The sequence below is a fragment of the Protopterus annectens genome, chromosome 16.part0 (genome assembly GCF_019279795.1).
Source record: "Protopterus annectens isolate FY-2018-M chromosome 16.part0, PAN1.0, whole genome shotgun sequence".
Lineage (NCBI taxonomy): Eukaryota > Metazoa > Chordata > Ceratodontiformes > Protopteridae > Protopterus > Protopterus annectens.
In genome coordinates this window covers 561,512,040-561,526,395 of record NC_056750.1, presented here as the reverse complement: position 1 = coordinate 561,526,395, position 14,356 = coordinate 561,512,040, and the positions used below count along the sequence as shown (strand labels likewise).

Genomic DNA, 14,356 nt, shown 5'->3' with positions numbered 1-14,356 from the left:
GAAGTGTTCCTACTGTAAATGTTGCATTGTAACCAATCAGAACCATACTTATTGCTTTCTCTAATGTATTATCCACTATGTCAGACTTAATCAAGTTTGGACATGCTATAATGCCATTCTGTTAGTGGTATATTTGTCTTGACATTGAGTTTGTGCTTATCATATTGTATTACTCTGTTTTACAAACCCAAAACCAGATGTATCCCAGAGCCATGAGTGTAACATCTCTAGACAGAAAATTGTATTAATTAAAATGAACAGCAGTTGGCAGCAATAAAACCAATACACAACCTTTTCATAGCTTTAACTTAACACGTTTTTCTACTGTTATTTCCTCTTATTCTTCACAAGCTGAACCTGAAAACGGTTCACAAGGAACAGCATTTTACCCTGGTTAACAAATAAAAATAAAATAAACTGATCCTAAACAGTTACCAGTCCATCTGCCATAGAGCATACACACATACACAAACACAACCAATTTTTTTCAGCAACACATGCACACACTCAGAAACTCATACACTTGCATGCAGACGCATGTGTATGTACACACATATACATGTGTGCACAAGTGGTTATGCACTCATATGCATGTACAGAAACTTGTGCATGTGTGTGTGTGTGTGTGTGTGTGTGTGTATATATAAATATATATACACACACACACACACACACACACACACACACACACACACACACACACACATGCATGAGCGCACAAGTGCACATGAAGTGACATGCATGCACAGACAAGTGCATGTATGCTCACACAAGTAACATGCAAGCAGTAAGGAGGATCATCAAGTCTTTGGAATGGGGAGGAATCCAAAACACCTTGCTGACCGAAGGACTTCATTCAGACTCCACAAAGAAGGTACCTCTTCCAGCAGTCAAAATGGAGGAGCAAGTTCAATGAAGTAGCAGCATTATTGCTGCACTACCCTACTATCCTGCTGATGTTTATGTCACACAGAAAACCACATAGGATCTTTCTCCTTGATGACCTTAAGCACTAGGGGTGTGAATGCTGCCCAGTACCTTGACTCTTTCCTCTAAGAGTAAAGGTTGCAATGGTAGAGCTCAAACGCAGTGCCAGGCTTTTTCATTACAGCCTCTCTACTACTTTTCATTCTGCACTGCATGAGGTACAATGACATTTGTGCAGAAGTGCACATGTGCTTTAGTGTTTGTTCCCTGCTGCAGGTGCCTGACTGTGCCCCTCTACCACTGTCTACTCTGCTGTCTGCCTTCTGCAGACAGTCTTCCCCGCCTCCATTAAGGACTTCCCAGGAGATAAAACACTCTCTGATAACCGGAAAGGGGAGAGCTGTCCCATCAGCCACTCATCTCCGTCCCTCTCTCACTTGAAAGGAAGACATCCAGACCACTAATCAAACTTAGGCCTTCAGTGTCACAGACAAACCATCCACTTTTCAAAATAATGATGACTCTAATCTTGTTGAATGTGGCCCAGGCTCTCCTGCTGATTTTCTGGTTTACTTTAAACACTTTATAGATGGTAATATTTGCTCTGTAACTATTTGGTGATTAGGTGACTCTTAGGGGACTTGAACCCTTGGTCTCTTCTACCAATACACTACAGCAATGCACCGGAATGAAATAAAATACAACAAAGGGAAAGGAAAATAATTTGTTGAACTAACTTTGAAATTTAGGAAGAACATCAAGGCTATTAAAAAAAAAAAAAAAGAAAGAAAAACAAAATAGTCATTAGCTTTTACAATCACCCAATATATTTTTCCTTAAAAAAGTATCTGGTCCTTACTTGTGAAAAACAGGTCACTAGTCTGGGATTAATAAGTATATTGAAAAAAGTAACAGATATGTGAAGTCTGCCTATATAGGGTGATCCTTCAAGGGTATGATGTGTTGCAGAATGGTCTCTTGTGGTACTTCTTTTTAGTGCCCTTACTTTCAGTCCTACCAAAAACATCATACCCTAGTTTTTGCCAAAGCATGACACCCTTGTGCAAGGGTTAGGGAAATGCAGTACTCATATGGTCTCCAGTTCTTTAAACTGTTTGAACTGGGTTCTGCCTGTAAAAAAAAGGAATACTGACCACAGGGTTGTAGTACTATGAGCTGGTTTTCTTTAACAACAGCTGCTGATGCAACCACTATAAAGGGCCATTACATAGATCACATGGTATGCTTAGTATTCATATGTCTTAACTCAAGTGTCCTTCTACAGTGGGAACAGCTGACTGGTATACTCCAAGGCAATATCCCATATATACCCCAACAGGGGTGGCAAGAGCTAGCATGCAGAAGGGCAGATTCAGGGGTAAGGTGCTTGTAGCACATCCTTTCCAAAGGGCACTTTATCTGTGATGTGGCACTTCAAATTATAGCTGTTGCTGGCAACAAGCAAAGAGGACTCTGACTCTGAGCTGTGACACAAGGCCCCAACATCCTAAGCAATGGCAGAAAAGATCTAAAACTAGAGGTATATTCAATAAGGAATACTGATTTTTCATACTCAGACAAACAGAATCTTCTGTAGGACAATCATATGACACAACACTGTGAATATGGTACCTGACATGAGCAAAAAAGATGTAATAGAACATGGTCTTACTACTCTGGGATTTAATCTATAATGCTAACTTCCTCTCTTTTAGCATCCTGTCCAATGGAAGACCTACTGTTGAATGTTAAATGTCCAGCACAAGTTCCACAAAGGAGATGCATGGTGCCAGAAGTGCAAATATTTGCTTTCATTCTGTGATGATTACAACTGATTATAGCCATAGGACAGCTCAGAAAAGAGCTGATTCCAGAGACATTGGGCCAAATATTTAATGATAAAAAACAGGAAGTTATGTACTCACCATAATGTATGTAGTCCATCTCGCCTCACATTCTTACCCATGGGTTCGGAGCCGAATATCGGCTCCGACTCGGCCAAATTTTTCTAGCTCGAAGTCTTCTATTGGCTGGGCTAAGCAGGTATCCCATGGTGTACTGCTCCATATCCCCAGATCTAGTTAGTTGCAATACTCATTCATACCCCATGCATACACAACATCCAGATAAAAAGAATAAACTAAAGTAAAGGGAACTCTGTAAATAACAACCTAACCTCCAGATCCTCCAGGAAGGGGGAAGGTGGGTGGGTAAGTAAGAATGTGAGGCGAGATGGACTACACACATCAAACGTTATGGTGAGTACATAACTTCCTGATGTTATGTAGTCCTGTCTTGCCTACATTCTTACCCGTGGGACAGCGTCCCTAGCACCTACATCCTGGGTGGCTCATAGGAAAATACTCCTGAGTACTGTGGAGCCAAAGGACGACCTGCCCCTAGAAACCACGTCAAATTTGTAATGAGAAACAAATGTGTGAGGAGAAGCCCAAGTAGCTGCAGCACATACATCATCCATTGACAATCTGGCCTGATAGGCTGTAGAAGTAGAAACAGCCCGAGTAGAGTGAGCCTTGACCAGAAATGGCAGATCTTTTCCTCCCGCTTGGTAGGCGAAAGATATGCAACTAGATATCCATCTGGATATGGTGACCTTGGAGACCGGGGACCCAATTTTGTTTTCCGAAAAGGAGACAAATAGTTGATCCGACTTCCGGATATCTTTTGCTTGGTGCAGATAGAAGCATAACTGTCTGTGTACATCCAATTGATTATAAATGAAAGAAAAGGTGAGACTCCGCTGGATGTTCCACTGCTTTATCAAAATACACAAAAAGTTGTATCCAAAACTGGTAAAAAGCTCCAACAAAATATAGCTCCAACAAAATATATATCCACTGACAAGCGCTTTCGGGTTAGAACCCTTCATCAGATCACAAACTAAAAGCAATTCCTGATATTTAAAATACAAATTAACCAATGAAAGTTAGTAAAAAGCCCGCCTTTTCTGCAAGGCTGGCTTTAAAGGTACACAGTCATTTAAGCCCGGAGTTCTGTGGGCCATCAATTCCAAAATCCATTTGGACTCCATAGATTCAGTTAATAATTTAATCACCCCCCCCCCCCTATTGTTCATAACAACATTAACCACTGCTTTAATTTAAAATTATGTGTGGGGTGGGTCTCAATATGCTTATATAAAGCATTATGTACATCTTTATTCCTAATTGAGGACATATGTTGCAATATTCTTACCTTGAACATATTGTTGGTTTTGCCAACATAGAAACATGTGCATTCAGTGCACTCCGCTATATAAACTAAATTACTTGTCCTACAAGAGGCTTTTGCTTTAAAGCTAAAGACATGTCCACTAACTGGATGTGTAAAGGTGTAATCTTTATTTATAAATTGACATGCTTTACAATATCCACATGGGACACTACCAATTTTTTCTTTAAAGATACGAGTTTGGGTTACTGTTTTCTCTTTACAAAGAATATCTTTTAGATTCTTGTTTCTCCTGTAACCAAATTGTGGATAAGCCCCCACTATATTTCTTAACTTATTATCACCCCTCAAAATATTCCAGTTTCTGTTGACAATATCCCTGATGTCTCCTATATTACTGCTATATGTAAACAATACCCTTGGTTCATTGAGTTTGTGTGTGGTATTGGTGGTTCTTATTTCCCCTTTATTACATTTAAGCCATGGCTTAAATCTATTATCTCTTTTTGTGTGATTAGTATCAACCACTCTGTTAACCAGTTCTCCTCTATAACCCCTTTCTAAAAAGTTGTTCTTCAAATTAACCATTTCACATTCAAACATCTTATCATCCAGATTCAGTCTGGAAATTCTGCCAATCTGGCCCTGAACAATATTTGAAAACATATATCGGGGGTGCATGCTATCAAAACAAAGCATTGTATTTTTCCAGCACTCCTTCCTATATAGGCTTGAAGAAAAAACAGCTTCATTTTGTGATATACATACATCTAAAAAATCAATATTTGTGGTTGAACATTTCTTAGTAAACTTCAAGAATGTAGTAGTGGAGTGTAGATAGTCTAAAAAACCATTCAAAGATGTAACATCATCCTTCCACAAAAAGAAAATATCATCCACAAAACGTGTATATAAATGTATATATTGCACCCATTCAGGCTTGTTAAAAATCATAGCCTTTTCCCAATACCAAAGGACCATATTGGCATAAGTATTGGCACAGGGAGTGCCCATGGCCACCCCCTGTGCCTGTCTATATGTATGTTGTGCTCCTACAAACACATTATTTTCTAGGACCAAGGTTAGTAAAGTCCTGATTAATATTATTTTCTCCTCATCTACATTCTGATCTGCCAATACCTCACTAACAGCTTGAACCCCATAGTCATTACTAATTACAGTAAATAGGTTTTGAACATCTAAGGTAACCATCAAAAAATCTCTATTTATTTGTGTCCTCTCTCTATTAACATCACCTAATTTAAGCAAGAAATCTCCTGTGTCTTTAAGTATGGTGGACAATTTATCTACAAAAGGATGTAATGTGTGTTCCAACCATATGGAAATATTTTCCGTCACCCACCCTCTGCCAGAAACTATGGGTCGTAGTGGGGGGTCATGAAGTGACTTGTGTATCTTTGGTAGACCTTTAAAGATTGGAATGACGGCCTTATCTATCAATAAAAATTTATATGTATCATCACTAATTTTCATTTCAAAAAGCAATCTTTTTAAACAATTATGTACTTTATCTACTATAGTTTTTATACCCACAGGATTAATCTGTATGTATGTATGTTTATCTGATAGCAATTCTTCTATTTTTCTAACATACATAATGGTGTCTAGTACTACCACCGCTCCCCCTTTATCAGCTGTTTTGATGACTAACTTTTTATTGTTACTGACACTGCTTTCTTCTGTTTTTGTGTCAAGTTATGGTATTCATTAAACACCCTATTCTTGAAATATTGCTGTAAGTCATGTTCACAGCTACCTATGAATAAATTAAGAGCTGGAGAGAAAGGTGGTATATAACAGCTTGGCTGTCTAAGGGTTGTGTTATATTCATTATTAACACCAAAAGCACATTTCAATGCTAAATTTCTACAAAAAAGCATAATATCAAGCATAACTTCATTAAAAGCACTGAGTCTGTCCGGTACAAAGGTCATGCCTTTGTTCAAGACATATAATTCTTCGCTACTCAAAATATATGAAGATAAATTAAAAACAATACCATCATCATGGTTAAAAGTCAGTCTAGTATCTTCCTTCTTTTGTTCGGGTCTCTCCCCTTGCTCAACGAGCATTTCCACGCTCCTCGTTTCTTCATGGGAGCTGGCAACCGCTCCAAAAAACGTGTGGGCCCTTGCGTGTGTTTTGGCCGAGCTCCTAAACAGGAATCATCCTTCGTAGCAGTGTCAGCTTGAGTTAATGTGGCACTGAGGACCGAAACATGCTCAGAAGGAATATCTGAGTGGGAACCCAATAATGTATGTATAGGTGCCTTGTCCTGGATGGACACATTAAAACCCTCTACTGTCGACGAGTTAGTAGTCTTCTCTTGCCTATCGTTCTGTAAGGCGCCATTGCTGCCATCCATCGTACTGTCGACTGGTGCTACAGATTCTCTTGTCTCACCCCTCCCATTCTGATGACGTCGGGGTACCTTCCTATTAGTCCCATCACTGGGAGCAGAATTCGAAGCATTAAACCTGGGCCAAACCAAGATGTTACCTGCGGTACAATCTTCATAGTCTCTCCTTAGTTTACTGATCTTCTGTAAACGTAACTTGTTGTCGTTGTCAGATATAGTGTCTAATAGCTCTCTTATACGTGCCTTATGGAACGGCTCACCAAATTGGGTTTCTAGTTGGTTATGTAAAGCTTCAACATCTTTTCTTAACTTTGCCATCTCAGGAGCAAAAAAGTTATTTAGTATGTCCATATACTTAAAACTTGTTTGGATGTTCAGCCTCTGCCACTGGGCTAAAAGTTCGGGGTAACGTTCTCCCTGTGCAGGCATGCACATGATTCGCATGCCTCTTGGAACAATACCATAACTTTGACAGGCTTCTAAATGAAAAGTCTGCCAACGTAACCGTTGTAGTCTCCCAGCCTTGTAGCTTAGATCACGAATCAAATTGTCAAAATTTTTATCAGTCGCTACAGGAACTTTATCTATGGTAATGTCAGTTCTGTTAATTACAAAGCCTAGATTTAATAGGGGGTTGTCTTCTGTGAGAAAACCTTTATCAACAAACCGTATGGTTGGTTCACCAATGGCTCCATCACTGTTCAATGCTGCTAAAGAAACAGTCAAATTCTCACCATCCATAGCTGGCATAGCAAAAACGAACCAAAAGAAATAAATATCCAAATAATGTTCTTTGCTGTGCCTCAGACTCACCAAACAACCGAAAAATGAGTATAAATGAAAGAAAAGGTGAGACTCCGCTGGATGTTCCACTGCTTTATTAAAATACACAAAAAGTTGTATCCAAAACTGGTAAAAAGCTCCAACAAAATATAGCTCCAACAAAATATATATCCACTGACAAGCGCTTTCGGGTTAGAACCCTTCATCAGATCACAAACTAAAAGCAATTCCTGATATTTAAAATACAAATTAACCAATGAAAGTTAGTAAAAAGCCCGCCTTTTCTGCAAGGCTGGCTTTAAAGGTACACAGTCATTTAAGCCCGGAGTTCTGTGGGCCATCAATTCCAAAATCCATTTGGACTCCATAGATTCAGTTAATAGTTTAACATCACCCCCCCTATTGTTCATAACAACATTAACCACTGCTTTAAATTTAAAATTATGTGTGGGTGGGTCTCAATATGCTTATATAAAGCATTATGTACATCTTTATTCCTAATTGAGGACATATGTTGCAATATTCTTACCTTGAACATATTGTTGGTTTTGCCAACATAGAAACATGTGCATTCAGTGCACTCCGCTATATAAACTAAATTACTTGTCCTACAAGAGGCTTTTGCTTTAAAGCTAAAGACATGTCCACTAACTGGATGTGTAAAGGTATAATCTTTATTTATAAATTGACATGCTTTACAATATCCACATGGGACACTACTGATATTGTTCAGGGCCAGATTGGCAGAATTTCCAGACTGAATCTGGATGATAAGATGTTTGAATGTGAAATGGTTAATTTGAAGAACAACTTTTTAGAAAGGGGTTATAGAGGAGAACTGGTTAACAGAGTGGTTGATACTAATCACACAAAAAGAGATAATAGATTTAAGCCATGGCTTAAATGTAATAAAGGGGAAATAAGAACCACCAATACCACACACAAACTCAATGAACCAAGGGTATTGTTTACATATAGCAGTAATATAGGAGACATCAGGGATATTGTCAACAGAAACTGGAATATTTTGAGGGGAGACAACAAGTTAAGAAATATAGTGGGGGCTTATCCACAATTTGGTTACAGGAGAAACAAGAATCTAAAAGATATTCTTTGTAAAGAGAAAACAGTAACCCAAACTCGTATCTTTAAGAAAAAATTGGTAGTGTCCCATGTGGATATTGTAAAGCATGTCAATTTATAAATAAAGATTATACCTTTACACATCCAGTTAGTGGACATGTCTTTAGCTTTAAAGCAAAAGCCTCTTGTAGGACAAGTAATTTAGTTTATATAGCGGAGTGCACTGAATGCACATGTTTCTATGTTGGCAAAACCAACAATATGTTCAAGGTAAGAATATTGCAACATATGTCCTCAATTAGGAATAAAGATGTACATAATGCTTTATATAAGCATATTGAGACCCACCCACACATAATTTTAAATTTAAAGCAGTGGTTAATGTTGTTATGAACAATAGTGGGGGTGATGTTAAACTATTAACTGAATCTATGGAGTCCAAATGGATTTTGGAATTGATGGCTCACAGAACTCTGGGCTTAAATGACTGTGTACCTTTAAAGCCAGCCTTGCAGAAAAGGCGGGCTTTTTACTAACTTTCATTGGTTAATTTGTATTTTAAATATCAGGAATTGCTTTTAGTTTGTGATCTGATGAAGGGTTCTAACCCGAAAGCGCTTGTCAGTGGATATATATTTTGTTGGAGCTATATTTTGTTGGAGCTTTTTACCAGTTTTGGATACAACTTTTTGTGTATTTTAATAAAGCAGTGGAACATCCAGCGGAGTCTCACCTTTTCTTTCATTTATACTCATTTTTCGGTTGTTTGGTGAGTCTGAGGCACAGCAAAGAACATTATTTGGATACATCCAATTGATGAAATTTAAATTCTGCTTTGTATGAAAATTGAGGAAAGAATACAGGCAACTCAATGGATTGATTAAGATTAGACACAGAAGCCACTTTAGGAAGAAAAGAAGGGTTTGGTCTAAGAGAAACCCTGTCCTTATGAAAGATTAAGTAGGGAGGTTTGATAGAGAGAGCTTGAATTTCTGAAACTCGCCTTGCTGAAGTGATTGCTGTTAAGAAGCCTGTTTTCCAGGTCAAGAATTTCAATTCACAGGTAGCTGCAGGCTCAAAAGGTGGTAAAGTAAGGGCTTGTAGAACAAAATTGAGATCCCAGGGCATGATAGGTTCGGAGACCGGGGGTCTGAGTAACACAGTACCCTTCAGGAACGCCTTGCAGAGTCTATGGGCCATGAGACTAGGCTCATTCGCCACATGAAAATTAGAAATCGCAGCCAATTGAACTTTGATGGTAGCTGATGTGGAACCCTGATGGAAAAGAATAGACAAAAACTCCAAGACTGAAGCTTTTGGAGCTGTGTAAGGATCAATCCCTTGGGTATGCACCCAAATAGAAAACCTCTTCCATTTGCTGGAATAAATCTTCCTAGTAGATGGCTTATGAGAGGAAAATAAAATGTGAACCACTTCTGGTGAAAATTTATGAAGCCTAACTAACGATGGAAGTGGAGTAGCCAGGCTGTCAACCGGAGGGTCACCAGAGAGGGGTGGAACTGTCCCAACATGTGTGTCAGTAAATCTGGTTGAAGGTCCAGAATCCAAGGAGTGTTCACAATGTAAGGTTGAAGAAAAGGGAACCAGACTTGACGTGGCGAGTGTGGAGCAATCAGAATCATTCTGCTTCCCAATGATTGCGCTTTCTGAATCACCTTTGAGAGCAAGGGAAATGGAGGGAAAGCATAAAGCAGACTGGAGGGCCAATTGTGAACCAGAGTGACCTTGGGTGACTCCCCCTGTGGGGGGATCAGCGTGAAGTAGTTGCTGCATTTGGCATTGAGGGGGGTGGCAAAAAGGTCGCAGCAAGGCTGACCCCATCTGCTGAAGATTCGTTCTGCAATCAGACGATTCAGGGACCACTTTTAAGGCATCAGAATAGCTCTGCTTAGCCTGTCCACCATCACGTTGGACTTCCCCGGAATGTGCGTTGCCACCAAAAAACATTGGGAAGTTACTGCCCACTGCCACACTCGCATGGCCCCTCTGCACAGGGGATAAGACCTGGTTCCCCCTTGCTTGTTTAGATACCACACTACTGACATGTTGTCTGAGTGTACTGCAATCATCCCTAGAGGTAGAAAGCTCTGAAGTGCCTGCAGCACAAGTAGCACTGCTCTCATCTCTAGGACGTTGATATGAAGATGTATCTCGTGATCTTGCCACGTGCCCTGGACTGTCCTGCCTAGATAATGCCCCCCCCCACCATCTGGGGGGCGTCCATGGTCACTGTGGCAACCGGGATGGGTGGAACGAAGGACCTTCCCCCGTCCAAATTGTTGGTGCAAAGCCACCAACTGAGGTCCTGTTTGCAACTGTCCATGAGCAAAATGGGGTGAGAAAGTGGAAATTTCTGGAGAGACTATTGAACAAAGAGAAGTCATTGGAGAAGTCTCATGTGCAATCTCACTAGAGGGACCAACATAATTGTTGCTGCCATGGTCCCCAGAAGTTGGAGAACCCATCTTGTCTTTGCTTTCTTCAGGGGCATCAGGATGTGTATTTGTTGTTGCAATATTCTGATCCTCTCCTGCGGTAAAAATGCTCGCATTTGAATGGTGTCTAACTCTGCGCCTATAAAGGTGATACGCTGTGAGGGCAACAAAGCAGATTTTTCCCAATTTAGTGTTATACCCAACTGTTGACATAAAGTGATGGTAGCGTCCCTGGTTTTTGGACTAGTTGATGCCTGGTGGGGGTGGTAAGGAGCCAGTCATCCAGATACGGAAACACCTGGAATCCCTGATGTTTCAAGTGAGCCATCACCACTGACTTGCACTTGATGAACACCCTGGGGGCTGTGGTGAACCAAAGGGCAGTGCTCGAAACTGGAAATGACTAGCTTCCCAGACGGAAGCGTAGGTGACTCCTGGATGCCCTGTCCATTTTCCCAACAATGGGAGAATCAATTGTAGTGTGACCATACAGAACTTGGACTTCTGTACATAGTTGTTTAGTTGGCTGAGATCTAATATGGGTCTCAGGTCCCCTGTTCTTTTCGGCACCAAAAAGAATCTTGAGTAAGTCCCTAATCCAATTTGGTCTGAGGGGACACTCTGGATGGCTCCTTTTCCTAGCAGCTTTGAAACCTCCAAGGCTGCTTTATCCCTTTGACTGGGTGGAACGTCTGGGATATTTCTGATTGATGGGGGTTCTGATGTAAACTGAATAAGGTAACCTCCGAAAATTATTCGTAATACCCATCGGTCCTGGGTGATGCTTTTCCAGGCTTCCGGATATAACGAAATTTGACCCCCGACTGACTCCAGATAAGCACAGCCAGGCACTCCCTCAGGAACAAGAGTAGGGGAGCCGTGAAAGGAATCGTGGTCTCCCGATTTGCTGGGGCCCCCTCTGCCTCTAGGGCAGCATCTCTCTGAATAACCTCCCCCCTCCTCTGCCTCTGGAGGGGGACTCACCTTGTGCGGCAGGAAAAAACCTCTGTGACTTCTTGAACCACATCTTCCTACCCCGCTGGGCCTTGAGGTAAGGCCTAGAAGGAAGGGAAAAACGGACCCCTACAGCAGACAGGGTCTTTCCCTCTTGCTCGCACCTGGTGAGGGTGTCTTTCACTTTGGTTCCAAACAAAGAAGAACCATCAAAGGGGGCGTCAGTGAAGGAAGACTTGAAGGCCTCCGCAAAGTGACACAGGCGCAGCCAGGCTTGCCTTCTAAGGGCGACTCCTGAGCTTGCTGCCCTACTTGCTCCCTCGGCTGCATACAAAATGAGCCGCATGGAGGAGTTGACAATGGAAATGAGGGTAGACACCTGGGCGTTAACCATCTGGGCCACTGCCTCAAGGACGTTACCCGCAAGAGTATCTCCTAACTCCTTGAGGAGCTCTTTCTGGAGTGGAGTGAAATGGGACAGATAGTTCAGCGACCGTAAGGCAAAGGTTGCTGACAAGAGGGTACGCTTCCCATACCGGTCCATGGTCCTAGACTCCTTGTTAGGAGGATGGACGGAAGAAGAGGACTCTGCTACTTCCTTCTGAGTGGTCGCCACCACCACCATGGCATCTACAGGGACTCCTTTGGACAAGAACTCCTTACCCTGGGGAGCAGAAAGAAACTTGTTGGGGCACCTGGGTACACGCTCCACAGAATCAGAGTTTTCCCACACCCTCCAACAAATTAAATCAAGGAGCTCGTCGAAGGGTGGGGACACCCAGGAGGTGGAGGGCTGAGCACCAAAGGCCTTAAGGAAGATGACTCCTCCTTGGAAGGGGCTTTGGAAGGCCAGTCACCTCTTTGCTTCAGTATCTCCAGGATGTCGGAGAAGGAAACATCATCAGAGGATGACTTGGGGGACCGCTCCGATTCCTCGAGGTCAGTATCAGAGGTGAGGGACTCGTCCTGGGAGTCTATGTGCTTCCTCTTGCACGTTTTCTTTCTAGGGGGCTCCTCAGGCACGAACTCTGAAGGGCCCTCAGAAAGTTGGGGACCACTCATGGGGGTATCCCTAGGCCTTGGTGCTCTGCTGTCCATGGATAGGTGGTGATCAGAGGCTCTCACCGGAGTCATGGGGGACAGAGTGACCGATCCACCTGAGGAAGCTGACGATCTGGCCAGTGCAGTCCGCATGGCCTCGAAGGCTGGTCCCCCCGAGTCCGAGGACCAGCCAGCCTCCAAGACCACAACGGGAGTTGGGATTCCTGAGCCAAGACACTGAGAGGGAGACTCGGAACCGAAATATGTCCCGAGATGTCCCCCTCGGGCCCGACCGAAGAATCCCGAGTCCCAAACCCTGAGGACGGAGCCGACGGGGTCAGAGCCGATGTCGGTACTGATGGAGCTGGAGGGGCCATCGGAACCGGACTAGCAACATCACACGGCACAGAACACTCTGGCTCCAAAGACAGAGATGTGCTCGGAGGAGGAATGATCGAAGCAGGGGTCGTGACAGGCTCCGGAGCCGACTGGGCCGGAGCCGAAAACAATTTTGCCAAAACCGGTGACTGTAGGAGCCTCTGGACTACCCTATCAACATCCACATCCGAAAGTGTCCTGGAGGATTTGGAGGACAGGGAGGGAGATCAAGATATCCTCTCAGGAGAGACTGGTCTGAGACTGGGCAATCGGCTCCGAAGGGGTTCCAAAATAACAGGAGCCGACGCCGGTTCCATCAACACCAACACTTCCTGCAGCCCCGAGGACAGTGGAGCAGAGGAGGTCGATGCAATTTTTGTGACTTTCTCCGGAGGCTCCAATGAAGCTGACGGAGCTGGAGATCTCTTTTTTGACCTGGATGATTTAGACTTAGCACTGGGAGAAGAATCTAAGACCTCTTCGAAAGAGGGTTTCAAGAGTCCCTTTAGGATCAGCTTTTCTTTCTCTCTTGGAGCACTCTGGGACTGAACGCATGACAAAAGCTGCAGGACTCCTGCAGATGAATGGCTCCCAGGCAATAGACACAAACAGAAAACCATCGGTGATGGACATTTTGTACCCATATTTTGAGCACTCTTTGAAACCGGAAGGTTTGTGCTCTTTGGAATCTTTAGACATATTCACCAGACACACCAACAACGCGACCCAAGAGAAAGTCTGACAGGAAAACTCACAGACACTCAACACCACAAAAACGCGGGAATCAGTCAAGTAGAAACAGTACACACACTCTAGAGAGACACACTGAGACCAACTAAGCCAAAAACCTCTAACTAAAATGCTTTATGACTACAAGGGTGGATAACCGAAAAACAAACCTCTAATTTAAATGGTTTGACAATATAAGGACGGAAGGACTAGGTCCTCTAACTGAAACGGGCCTAGCCCAAGGAAACAGTTATCAGGATACCACAAAACAAGCACACTACCAAATGCTAAACAACACTAAGGACAATAGCTATGAAAATAGCTTTTAGTTTAGAACAATAGATCTTTCTTAAGACAAGAAAAAGGTACTTAGCCACAGCCAAGAGCGAGACCACGTCCGAGCTACACCAGCAGCAAACGAGATCTGGGGATA

At 42.5% G+C, this 14,356-nt stretch overlaps 1 protein-coding gene across 1 annotated transcript in view; it reads right to left on the bottom strand.

Moving 5' to 3' along the window:
* Positions 1-14,356, bottom strand: part of ASS1 (argininosuccinate synthase 1) — a 681,159-nt gene that overhangs the window by 374,745 nt on the left and 292,058 nt on the right. The gene's annotated exons all lie outside the window — the stretch shown is intronic.